Here is a 12,796-nt window from a genome sequence, read left to right on the forward strand (position 1 = left end):
TCCTGTATTTCTGTTGTTTCTTGTCTCATGAATTTCAGACTACCAATTCAGTTAGGTAGTTTTTGATGCTAGTTTTCTGAGTTTTCTCCTTATTTGTCATCTGTATCTCTGTTCTAATTATTTGTTTAATGGTTATCATGTGGTTTGTATAAAAAAATCTCATAGATGAATAGTCCATTTTCTGATAGCCTCTTATTTCCTTAGGCTAAGCTGGTTCCATCCCTTACCTGTTCTCCTTCTAAGTTGTTATCGCCGCATCTTATTTCATCTTGTGTTGTGAGTTTGTGGTTAAAATGACAAGATTATATTTATTTTTGGTGTTTTCCTTCCCTTTATCTTTAATGTTATAATTAAGCATTTTCTAACCTGTTCTGATGGAGAGGTGCAGTTTTCTGATTTTTGTCTTTCTACTTATCTCCTTGCTCAGGCTTTTGTAACCCTCCCTTTTTTTTTTTTTTTTTTTTTCAGGTATGAGGTCCTTCTTGAGGATTTCTTGTAGAGAGAGATCTTATGGCAATGAACTCCTTTAACTTTTGTTTATCTGGGAAAGTTTTTATTTCTCCATCATATTTGAAGGACGCTTTTGCTGGGTAGTCTATTCTTGGCTGAAAGTTTTTGACTTTCAGAATTTTGAATATCTCATTCCACTTTCTCCTAGCCTGTAAGCTTTCTGCTGAGAAATCTGCTGACAGGCTGATAGGGGTTCCTTTGTAGGTTATTTTCTTCTGCCTTGCTCCCCATAATATTTTTTCTTTGTCATTGACTTTTTCCAGCTTTATTACTATATGCCTTGGGGTTAGTCTTTTTTACACTGATAATGTTTAGAGATCTATTAGCTTCTGTCTCATGGATTTCCAGCTCCTTCCCCAGGCTTGGGAAATTCTCAGCTATTATTTCTTTGAACAAGCTTTCTGCACCATTCTCCTTCTCTTCTCCCTCTGGGATACCTATAATCCTAACATTTCATTTCCTAATTGAGTCATATATTTCTCAGAGAGTTTCTTCATTTCTTTTTAGTCTTAGTTCTCTCTCCTCCTCTATCTGAAGCATTTCTTTATTTCTATCTTACAGAATGCTAATTCTGTCCTTCATAATATCAGCTCCACCTTTCAGGGAGTCCAGATTTTCCTTTATCTCATTCATTGTGTTTTTCATCTCCAGCAGTTCTGATTGGTTCTTCTTTATAGTTTCAAGCTCTTTTTTAAAGGAACTCCTGAACTCATTGAATTGTTTATCTGTATTCTCTTTTAACTCAGTGAGTTTTTCACTGTTAGTTATTTTTAATTCTTTGTCATTTAGGTTATAGATTTCTGTGTCTTCAGGGTACTTGTCATTTTCCTTCTGTTCAGGAGATTTAATATATTTTTTCTTACTGCTTTATAGCGTGGATTTTTGCCTCCACACAAAGTTACAATTTGGTCAGAGCTTCCACTTGCTGTCACTGAGGGGAGGAGGCAGGAGCTATGTGATCTGTGCCCACCAGGATTCCTGTCAGCTGTTCCTGTCCAAGTCTACATCACTCCTTGGGATCACAGCAGCCCTGTGGGGTCTCCCACCAACTGTGGGAACAATCACACAGGGGCTCCAGGCTGCTGCCACCTGCTCCCATAGACCCGCTCAGATGCCCTCCCCCCTTAAGGAGCACAGTGGTGTTATGGGATTCTGAGGAAACTGGGAGCTTGTTCAACTGGACTTGCAGCTCTGCAGCCACCTGGTCCTAGGTTGTACCAGCTGCTGTGCTTGATGTGTGGGGCCTCCCTGCTGGGTCTGAGGCAGGGCCACTCCCTGGGACCATGGTGGGATTGTGGACTCTCCCTCTGGTCAAGAGTGTGATCTCACAGGGGCCTGGGACTGCTGCCACCTGCTCCCACAGTCCCACCAGTCCTCCTGCCCCTTTGTGGATGCTGTGATACTGTGGACGTTTGCAGCAGCTGGGGGCACTTTTGCCTGGGTTGCAGATACACTGATGTCTGCTTCTAGGTCTCACAAGTCTTTGTGTTTGGTGGGCAGGGTGTCCACACTGGGCCCAAACTGAGTCTCTCCCTGGGGCCATGATGGGACTGTGGGTTGTCCCACTAGACCAAGGAGCAATCACATGGGGGCTCAGGGTTGTTACCGCCTGCTCACATAGTCCCACTGGGTCACACTTCACCCTTCAGGGCTGCAGCAGAAGTATGGGTGTTTAAGGCAGCTGGGGGTTTGTTTGCCTGACTCACAGCTATGCCTCTGTCTGCTTTTAAATCACACCAGCCTTTGTGCTTGGTGGGTGCAGCCTCCTTACCAGGTCCAAGCCCAAGTCACTCCATGGGGCTGCAATGGGATTGTGGCTTTCCCAACGGACCAAAGAACAATCGTGTGTGACTCAGGGCTGCCATCATCTGTTTGCACAGTTGTGCCAAGGTGCACGCCCACCCTTGGGGCTGCAAAGATGCTATGAGTGTTTAAGCTGGGAGAGCAGTTGCTCCTGGGCACTCGGCTGTCTGGGGACCAGACAGTTCTCGCCTATCTCCACCATCTTCCCAGAGGTAGTCCATCCACCTTCCAATGTATAGCGGCACAGGTGTCCTGAGGTGCTGTATGGGTATTCTCTGTTGATGAATGAGTGTCCATTTAGTTGTAGTTCGAAGGAGGAGAGACAAACGGAATCGTTGCTCCACCATGTTGCCGATGTCGGTCATTAGGATTTTGACAGTGAATGCATCAAATCTGTAGATTGCTTTGTGTAGTATTTACATCTTAACAATATTAAATCTTCCAATCCATGAGCATGGAATATATTCTCATCTATATATTTCTTCTTTAATCTTTCAATAATACTTTGTAACTTTCATTGTACAAGTCTTAATTCCAAAATATTTTATCCTTTTCGATGCTGTTGTAATTGGAATTGTTTCTTAATTTTCTTTTCAGATTTTCATTGTTAATATATAGAAATACAACTGATTTTTGTGTATTGACTTTGTATCCTGCTACCTTCCTGGATTTTTTTTTTTAGTAGTTCTAAGAGTGTTTTTGTGAATACTTAGGGTTTTCTACATAAAAGTTCACATCATCTACAAAAAAAGATAATTTTATCCCTCCCTTTTCAATTTGGATGCCTTTTATTTCTTTTATTTTGACAAAATTTCTCTGTCTAGGGCTTCAGTACTATGTTGAATACAATTGGTAAAAGTGGTTATCCTTTGCTTGTTTCTGACCTTAGAGGAAAACGTTTCAATTTTTCATCACAAAGTATGACGTTTGCTGTAGATTTTTCTTATGTGACATTTATTATGATGAATTTCTTTCCTTCTCTTCACAGTTTGTTGATTGTTTTTATCATGGAGGATATTGAATTTTGTCAAATTGCTTTTTGCATCAATTAAGATGATCATGCTTTTCCTCCTCATCATTCTTTTATTAAAAATTTAATTTTTTTATTGAGGTAACATCAGTCTATAACATTATATAAGTTTCAGATGTACATCATTATATTTTGATTTCTGTGTAGACTATATCACGTTCACCACCCAAAGACTAATTGCCATACGACACCATACACATATGCCCAGTCACCCCTTTTTCTCCCTCCTTCCTCCCTTCCCCTCTGGTAACCCCTAATCTAATCTCTGTGTCTATGTGTTTTTTTGTTTTTATATTCTAGGTATGAATGAGATCATACAGTATTTGACTTTCTCAGTCTGACTTATTTCGCTTAGCACAATACCCTCAAGGTTCATCCATGTTGTCACAAATGGCCAAATTTCATCTTTTTTTTATAGCTGAGTAGTATTCCTTTGTGTATATATATGACATCCTCTTTACCCATTCATCCCTTGATCGGCACTTAGGTTGTTTCCAAGTCTTGGTTACTGTGAATAATGCTGTAATGAACATAAAAGTGCATGTATCTTTACAATTTCATATTTCCATGTTCTTTGGCTAAATATCCAGCAGTAGAATAGCTGGATCATATGGTAGTCCTATTCTTCATTTTTTGAGGAATCTCCATACTGTTTTCCATAGTGGCTGCACAAGTTTACACTCCCACCAGCAGTCCCTATAATTGTTTTAATATGGTGTACTACAATGATCCATTTTCATATGTAAAACCCTCCTTCCATTCTAAGAATAAATCACACTTGGTCATGGTATATAATCCTTTTAATGTGCAGCTGAATTCTGTCTGCTAGTATTTTGTTGAGAATTTTTGCATCTATTCCTTTTAGAGTAAACTTGGGAGTTTTTTACCTTTAAAATTTTTTTTTCATTTCATTTATGTCACTACATCTTTTTGACACTAAGCTATTCATAATATTCCCTAATAGCCCTTTAATATTTGTGAATCTGTAGTGATGTTCTCTTATTTCTGATATTGGTTAATTTGTGCCCAGTTTTTTTCTTTTCAGTTGGATAAAGTTTTATTAATTTTTATTGATGTTTTCATAGAAACTTTTTTGTAGACAATTTTTACTTTTTTCTCTTTTCTTTTTAATTTCAGTGCTTTCTCCTTTTCTCATTATTATTTCCTTCCTTCTGTTCATTTTGCATTTTGGACTTTCTTATTTTCCTAGGTTCTTAAGGTGGAAGTTTAAGTAACTATTTTAGACTTTTCTTATTATCTATACATACATTTCTATACATTTTCCTTTAAGCCCTGCTTTAGCTTCATCTCAGTAATTTCAATATTTTTTCACTATTATTCAATGTAAAATCATTCAGTTAAAATTTTTTCTCCTTTTAATTCTTTCTTTGACCCACGGCTTTTAAGAATCTATTTAAGTCCAGCTATTTGAGGATTTTCTAGATGCCTTGTTATTATTATTATTTATTTCTAATTAAATTACTATTTCCTTATTGTGAACTGAAACAAGAAATAGCGTGAAAAAGAAAAACATGGCATTTTTTGAAGAGTCATTTAATAATGATAACTTGTGTTTGACAGGCAGGATTGTGACATTAGAAGGGGTAATTTAAAGGAACTGATAAACCTCTTGTTTTGAAGTTTGTTTTATTTTCTCTGAAATATGATAGGTACCTGCTCTTTTGAGTTGAACATGGATTAATCTGGGGAATAGAGCAAGAAATGGAGTACCAATTAGTTTGCACGGATTTTTTAAATTTAGTCTTTAAAAGAGTCTGTGATATGGGGCTGGTATTCTTAAGAATTTTACACGAGAAATCCCCCAAATGTAAAATTATTAGCTCATATGCACACTTATTGGTACTAATTCACCACTAGAATGCAATTCTCCTTATTTCAAATCCCATATTTTTTTCACAATACTTCACCCATGTTTATGCCAGATAAGACTAAAATATTTCTTGATAACTAGGTTTTTTTCCCCATAATCCTGAGAATTTGTATAATTGATGAGGAAATTTTCTTTTTTTTTTTTTTGAGGAGTATCTCATCTGTTATGCAAGAGGACAAAATCCCTTTAAAATATCTTTTTCACCTAAAATATCTAGTGAGCCTTCTGGAGTTCATAGTCAGAAGAAATTTTCATCTTTAGTGCAACAAACCCTGGAGACCAATCAGAAACTCACACAGCACTCCTCTGCCGTTGCCATTAATCATCTTTGTCCTTGGACAATATTCATACAAATATTTTTAAATTAAAGATGAAGTCATCCTCAGGGTAGCATTTTTGGAGTCAGATCCACTCTGATGGTTTCCAAATAGTGTGCTTCCCACTGGATGCCTAAAATAATACTCCATTTTCACAGTTAACTGTGCCAGTTAGAGAGATACCTAAGAGAGACAGAATCATGCCTTTGAGAAGGTTAATGAGAAGATGGGACCCTATTGGCCTCGAGGTACACTTGGGGTGTAGGGTAGCTAATTTCTCAAACTTCCTCAGACAAATTGTTCTGGTTTACCATAATTAGCTGTAGGTTACACCAGGGCAACAGATGATTCCCACTGGCAGAGGGAAAGTTTTATATCTTGCTATGAATTATCTTAAATAAAACCCATGTAAAATAACTCACAGTTTTAATCAGTCTCATTGGGACCTATTAAAAAGTGAATTTATTCAAAGAACAAAATTAGAAAGAACCTTAAGAAATCCCTGAGCGGGTGATTATGGGGCAACTCAAGCCTGAAATAGTTCTAAGTGGTACATTAAATGTTAAAAAAATATGGAGTCAGAAAAAAGCTTTTCCTTAGGTTTTCATACTTGTCATATAGACACACATGCAATCACGAGAATCTCTTGGGTGGATGTCAACATTATTAGAGTGGTTTCCAAAGAGTCCACATGTTGAAAGTAACTTTCGAACACATGCGAACACAGTTTTCTGATTCCTCCCACGGAGGATTACGTCTGCCCTGTCTGACCATGCATTTTTTTTTTAAATATACTTGAAAGAATAATTTATAGCTTCCAGTTTACACTCATCTTACATTCCTTAATCCCTGGAAGTTAGTTTAAAATTTATTGAGATTCATTATTCCTTCAGTGGAAATAGTGATATTATATTATTCATTAAGTTCAATAACATACCCTAAAACAAAAGCTCTCTGTCTAAAACTGTTTCCCTTACCTATGGACAAATTTGGTCCCAGTTTGTCTTACTTCTAGTACATACATGTCAAATTATGTTTTACCCAATTCCTTAGCATTGTTCTGTTGCCAATGAGAAGACTATATTCCCTAATATAGTTTTCAACATTTAAATGATTTTAATAAATTTGATAGTCAATAAAGTTTTATATGTCACATTATCTTGAAAGCTAGAATGTCAGGTGTTTTTAAAGTGTAAGACTATCTAGACGTGGCGTATTTCCAGTTACAGTCACTATAAATTTTGTCCACCAGATGGCACTGCTAGGGAGCTTTTCATGGGCAAGTCAATAGTCATCCCAACCCTACACAGTAACACAAACTGCCTCTCAAGGAATTTCTTTAACTAACTAGAGGGTTCCTTTCTTATAGGGCTTTATTTGGCAGTTAGTAACTTGAACGGATTGTATTGTTTATATTGAAAATATATATAATTTGGTGAAAGTTTGTAAGTATACAAAATCCTATTCTGGGTTATTATCTTTGTTACCAGATTAATCAGTGTTGCCAAATCAATCAATAATTACTAAAAAATATTTGGCATCTACTTTTCCGTACTGGCAACTGTATATAGAAATTGAGACAGCATATTTTTGAGTCTTACTTAAGCATTATTTTTAAAAATTCATAATTAAAACATAATGACAGTGCATGCTACAGAAAGAGTCTGAACACTAAGCATATACTTTGGTTCGTGTATTTGGGAAATTTCTATTGAGTCAGGTGATCTTGTCACCAAGATTATATTATATAATTTGTTCAGCCCCTTCTTTCGGAGGAAAAGAGAAAAACCTCATAAAATCAAAATCCTCAGGAATCCTGCCAAACAAATGGATGACTCTGAATTGTTTATCCTATAATATGAATATTTATTGAAGAGATGTATCATTCTTGAATTATTCTTAAAGGATGTGTGCATGCTAGATTTATTTGAATAAATAGAAATATTAAAACTTATTTTAATTCATGAAATTTATAGGGAAACCAGTTAACATTTAAATTATATAAAGACATATCAAATGAGAAGAAGAAGGTATGGTGATAACTAATCTTTTTTAGAAGAGTGAAAAAATAGAGTAAAAAGAAAATTAGCTGTGTCTCACACACAGTTTGAAAATTGACAAGGTGTGTTTCACCAGTGAGAAACAAGGCAAAGGGACAGTGGTTGCTAAGGGGATAAAAATGCAAAAAGTGTCTCTTACACATTAGGATTAATAAAGGATGTAGAAGCAAAAGCATAGTGAAATGTATTTAGAATGGATTTCTTTCCTCCAATCCATGGTAGGTGGGGTGTCTAGGAAATGTACAATGTGAGTATTTTATATATTTTAAATTTCCTATCAAATTTCTGAAACTGGAAATACAAATTGATTAGTTGAGTTTTGGATTGGGTTAGGGTTAGTTAGCATAATACCATGTGACTGAATTCATATTTCCTATCTGTGGTTTCTCTTTACCCTCTTATTCATTTCTTTCTCCCTTTCATGCTTAAGAAACTCTCATTACCCTAACTAGTTTGTTCTCAGAGTTCGAACTTCCTGAATCCTTTGTTTCCATTCTCAAAAGAAAGGTTATATTTGGGACCAGGCCTAATCAGTCCCTGAGTATTTATGTATTTGCCTGAACAGGTTATGCACCTTCTCAGAGTACCTGCAGGTCTCATTGCTACCTCTGTCTTAAAAAGATGTGCAGAATTTCCTATGAACAAGCGGCAAAAATAAAAATCTTTGACCATGTTTTATAAGTGATTTTTCTCCATATCTGCAACAAGCAAGATGCGAACTGATGCATCATTCAGGCACTGCTAAGTGTTAACTCTGAAGGACAGTGAAGAAAAGGGTATAATTTAAAGGAAAAAATACATATAATAGTATAATATTTAAAGTCATGGATGTATCATTTACAAATGGTATTACCATTGGCAAATTTCTTAAATTCTCTGCCTCAGTTTTCTTATCTTTGTAATGGAGATAATAACACCCTTATTGCAGTACTGTTGTGAGATACAGAGGAGAGAGACTTTATAAAACACTCAGGGCAATGCCTTGCATATAGAAGGTGCCAAATGAATATTTTGTCTAATCATTCTCGTCCACTCTCCTGTAAGCACAGGTCGCCTGAGGTGAAGAGCTGTACTTCCTTCTCACAATGGTTGGTTGTCTATATAGAAAGAAATCTGAATAGTACAAGATCTGTGTGGGAATAACAAGCAGTTTGGGGAAGGAATATATACTTGAATATCTCACATGGGCTGAAAGTCTGAAAATCACTACATCATTCATGCTTTTACTTATTTATCAACATTTTTGCAGTTAACTGAATGCCTATCCTTGTCAGGCTCTGAATTAATTTCTAGGATACAGTAATAAATAAGACATGTTTCTACTTGCAGGAATCTACAATCTGTTGCAGATATTAATAAAAGAAACACAACTAAATGCACAATTTAAGCACAGTAAATAGGAGAGAGAGGAAAAGGGCAAATTTCTTTACAGGGTGAGGCCCAGGCAGTGATGGGATCTAGTTAATAATGTGATTCTGTTGCTGATATACGAAGCTGTTGGGTTTCCATTTTTTTTAGTTCTTCTTTGATTTCTTCCATTACAGTTTTGTAGTTTTCCTCATGCGGATCTTGTACATATTTTGTCAGATTTATACCTAAGGTTTTAATGTTTTTTACGTATTCTCTACTTCATTCATTTCAAATCCTGATTTCAAAAATTCCTACAGTGAACCTCAAAATTACAGTAATATGTGGATGAGAAATGGTCTTTGCCATTACGTTCACGTATTCCTCCAAACTCCAGTGGATACAAGCAACACCTGTCTGAGACATTTAGTCAGTCATTTGCTGCTTCACTCAGACGGGAGTCCGCAAGCTGCCACAGGTGCCGCTTGTTAGCAAGCCTCCAACTGGAGGGCTTCAGTCCAGCGTCTCCTCTTCACAGGTGTTTCAATTTCTACAAATGATTCTTTTTGAGGCTTCCTTGATGCAATTTAGTGTCCTTGCAGCCCTCCCTTCCTGTATACTGTTAGAAGTAGGAGCAAAATCTCCTCATGGAACTGGTAGTTTATAACTACAATTCTAACTGCCTCATGCCCTCAGTTTTCCTTGTATACACGTGGGTACATGGAATTGGCTGGGGTCATTTTCTACCTTTTTAGTAAACTCAATTATTATTGGCTCATCTGCAGTCTTCTTTAGAATTTAAAATGCCTCTTTCCTTCAGCTTTATCCTCATCTGATAAAGCTACTGTTTTAAATATGTGATAGACATGGAGGGAAAAATGCTTCACTCCATGTCTGTCCCAGATTTAAAGTAATAGTTCCAGTGAAAATAATATCAACTTTATTACTTGATTTTTAAAATACTTTAATGTCTTAAGAAACATAGAATAATTATTGTAATATCAGGTTTCATCATTTTGGAGGTCTGTGAAGGTTCTGACTACCAGAGATTTCTGGTACTTATAATAATTTTGGGCTGTGGAAGTGAGGTCAAGTAGTCTTAACGTGGGGGAGCTTCACGCTGGACAATCTCAGAGGAGTAGGCGTGTACCGGAAAGAATCTCATTGGTGTCCATACTTTTTATTACTTAAACTCAAGATCTGTACACATCTTTTTCCTTCCATACATTTTACAACAGGGCGTTTTTTGAAGTTGCTTTTTTGAACCTCTCCTCGTTCTTCTAAACCAACAATGAGTATTGATTTGTCTGCCGTGCTATGTGTGGAAAATATTCTTTGAACTTTGAACTTGGGGAGAAACTGCTTTGAAGCTTAAGCAATAAAAGGCCACGTGAGTTTGGTAAAGAGATTTCTTTCACCTCTTTTTCTGGGAATTCAGCGTCATTCTGGAATCCCAGGGAATTGGAGGTTGGGAATATCCAGAAACATTACTTCTGGAGCAAGCATGAATTTCTTAATAAATTGGTAATAAATAGCAACAGTAAAGCTTCTCTACGAAGTTTTGCAGAGCAGAGAGTTTTTAAAAGTGAGAGCAAAACAATATAAGAGATCAGACGCTCTGTGATGACTGGCAGCTGTTGGATTGGCATGTGTCTGTGTGTGAGCATGCGCAGGAGCACACGCACACGTGTGAGGCATTTATTTGTCCCAGAGATAACTAAGGACAGCTTTGGAGGGGTGAGGCTCTGCTGTTATACAGGTAGTACCTATGGAGCCTTCAGTCCATCCACTCTTTTGAAGTTTCTCTCACCTAAGGTTATCACAGTATCCCGTGTACAATCACGAACACTCACTTCTTGACAGAAGAGAGCATGCATTCATGTTGTTGAGTCACAGGAAATGAATATATTTGCTCAGCTTCTATTGCAGTGATGTTTAGTCTCTGAGTTTAAAATCCCCTGGCATGTCCTTTCCAGTTGTAATTCTATTGACAAGCATTCCATATTCTGATCATCACTATCCGAAAGTTAGGATCTGGGTGCTAATTTGATTAGAATGGTAATTTAAACACAGCATTATACTGTGCATTCAATACAGAAGAGAACAGGAAAATTAAGGGGAAAAACAACCACAATTTAAAAATAAGACAAATAGGAAAAAACGTCTATAACAATGTAATATTTTTATCATCAACTTGGCAAATATATATGTACACACATGTATATGTAATTTTTTTCCCCAAATAGTGAATATAAAATAACTGAGATGGTCAATGAATGATGATATGGGCATCAATTTGACCTCATCTTGAAATGCGGAGTGAATTTTTTGTCATTAAATGTAGCTGCTTCACTCTCTCTCCACTTGAAGTGTTTTATTCTTAGCCTTTCTTGGACACTGGTAATAACAATGTTGGAGAAGATTTGCCACTAGCGAACAGTAAAGTTAAATAATCATTAAAATGACAACAACAAAAAACTATTTTTCAGGACTTGAGAACAGAAACTATGTATTATATTTACGTCTACAGGACTTAATTTACTTCACAATAATATTTTAGTTAATTGATTTACTTGAGGGTAGGAAGTCATGCCATACAGAACACTGAGTTATGGCTGGAAGCAGAATCACAATACAATAAAATCTCTTCCAGAAAGTAATTTTTCAGTGCAGAAGAATATCTCAAAATAATTTACAATATACTGATTTATATCAAAACTTAGCAATATTAATAAAGTTTATAGCAACTAACTACTATTGTATGACTGCTTAGTGTCAGGACACTAACAAGGGGATTTTTCATAACATTTTACCCATTTAATCAGCACAATCTATGACCATTACCAGAAAGAAAATAATTCTTCTGGTATTCGATCATGATAAACATATTAACCGACAGAGTGTAATTTAAATAGAATTCTATAGAGAAAAATCTCAAAATCACATTTAGATTTATTATAATTGGAATATTTTATATTAGAAAACACATAAAGGGTGCCCTTCTATTATCTGTGTCCTTCTATTCAATAAACCTGTATATCCAAACAGCAGTAACAGTAAGAAACAAAAAATGTCCTGAAAGTATTGTTCAGTGTGCTAAAAAGGTTGATATGTTTTTCTTTTTCTTTTTGAGGCAATTGGGGTATTTAATCCTAAAAGCAAACCAAGTGGTGTCACTCAACCCTGTATAAAACACTGAAATATTTTAATGGTGAATGCTTTGATGAACAAATACTTAAATAGCTGATTGCATATTTTATTTTCCACTCATTGCACTACATGGATGCAAATAGAGAAAGAAATAGTGAAATTGACTAATTGTGTTCAGTTTAAGTAACAGATCATGAGAAATGTTTCATCGGGTAATTTTGAAAAATAATCACACAAACACATTCTACGTGAACATGTTCTTGGGACTTGTAGTCTTACATCTGTTGATTAATTTAAAAATGTTAAATTATTATGTTTAAAAAATGTTAAAAAAATAAATCAGTGGTTCAAGGGAAAGTCAACCTACAGTAAGGAGGAATTGATATGACAAGATTTATTTTTCTCCTGTCCGTGTGCTATATAACTCTAGCTTTGGCCTTTGGGAATTAAACTATCATTCCCCAAACAGGGTCAGGTAATGAAAGAGAGAAAAACAATTATAGAGATATAAGTCCTTATCCTATATTCAAACCAGTTCTTTATGGTATGGACCTACCCTTCTCCTTCTTTTTTTGTTTTGATTTTTGTTGAGAAAGAGTGGCCCTGATCTAACACCTATTGCCAATCTTCCTTTTTTTTGCTTGAGGAAGAGTGGCCCTGAGCTAACATATGTGCCCATCTTCCTCCA

Source organism: Equus caballus, chromosome 6 (assembly GCF_041296265.1).
Source record: "Equus caballus isolate H_3958 breed thoroughbred chromosome 6, TB-T2T, whole genome shotgun sequence".
Lineage (NCBI taxonomy): Eukaryota > Metazoa > Chordata > Mammalia > Perissodactyla > Equidae > Equus > Equus caballus.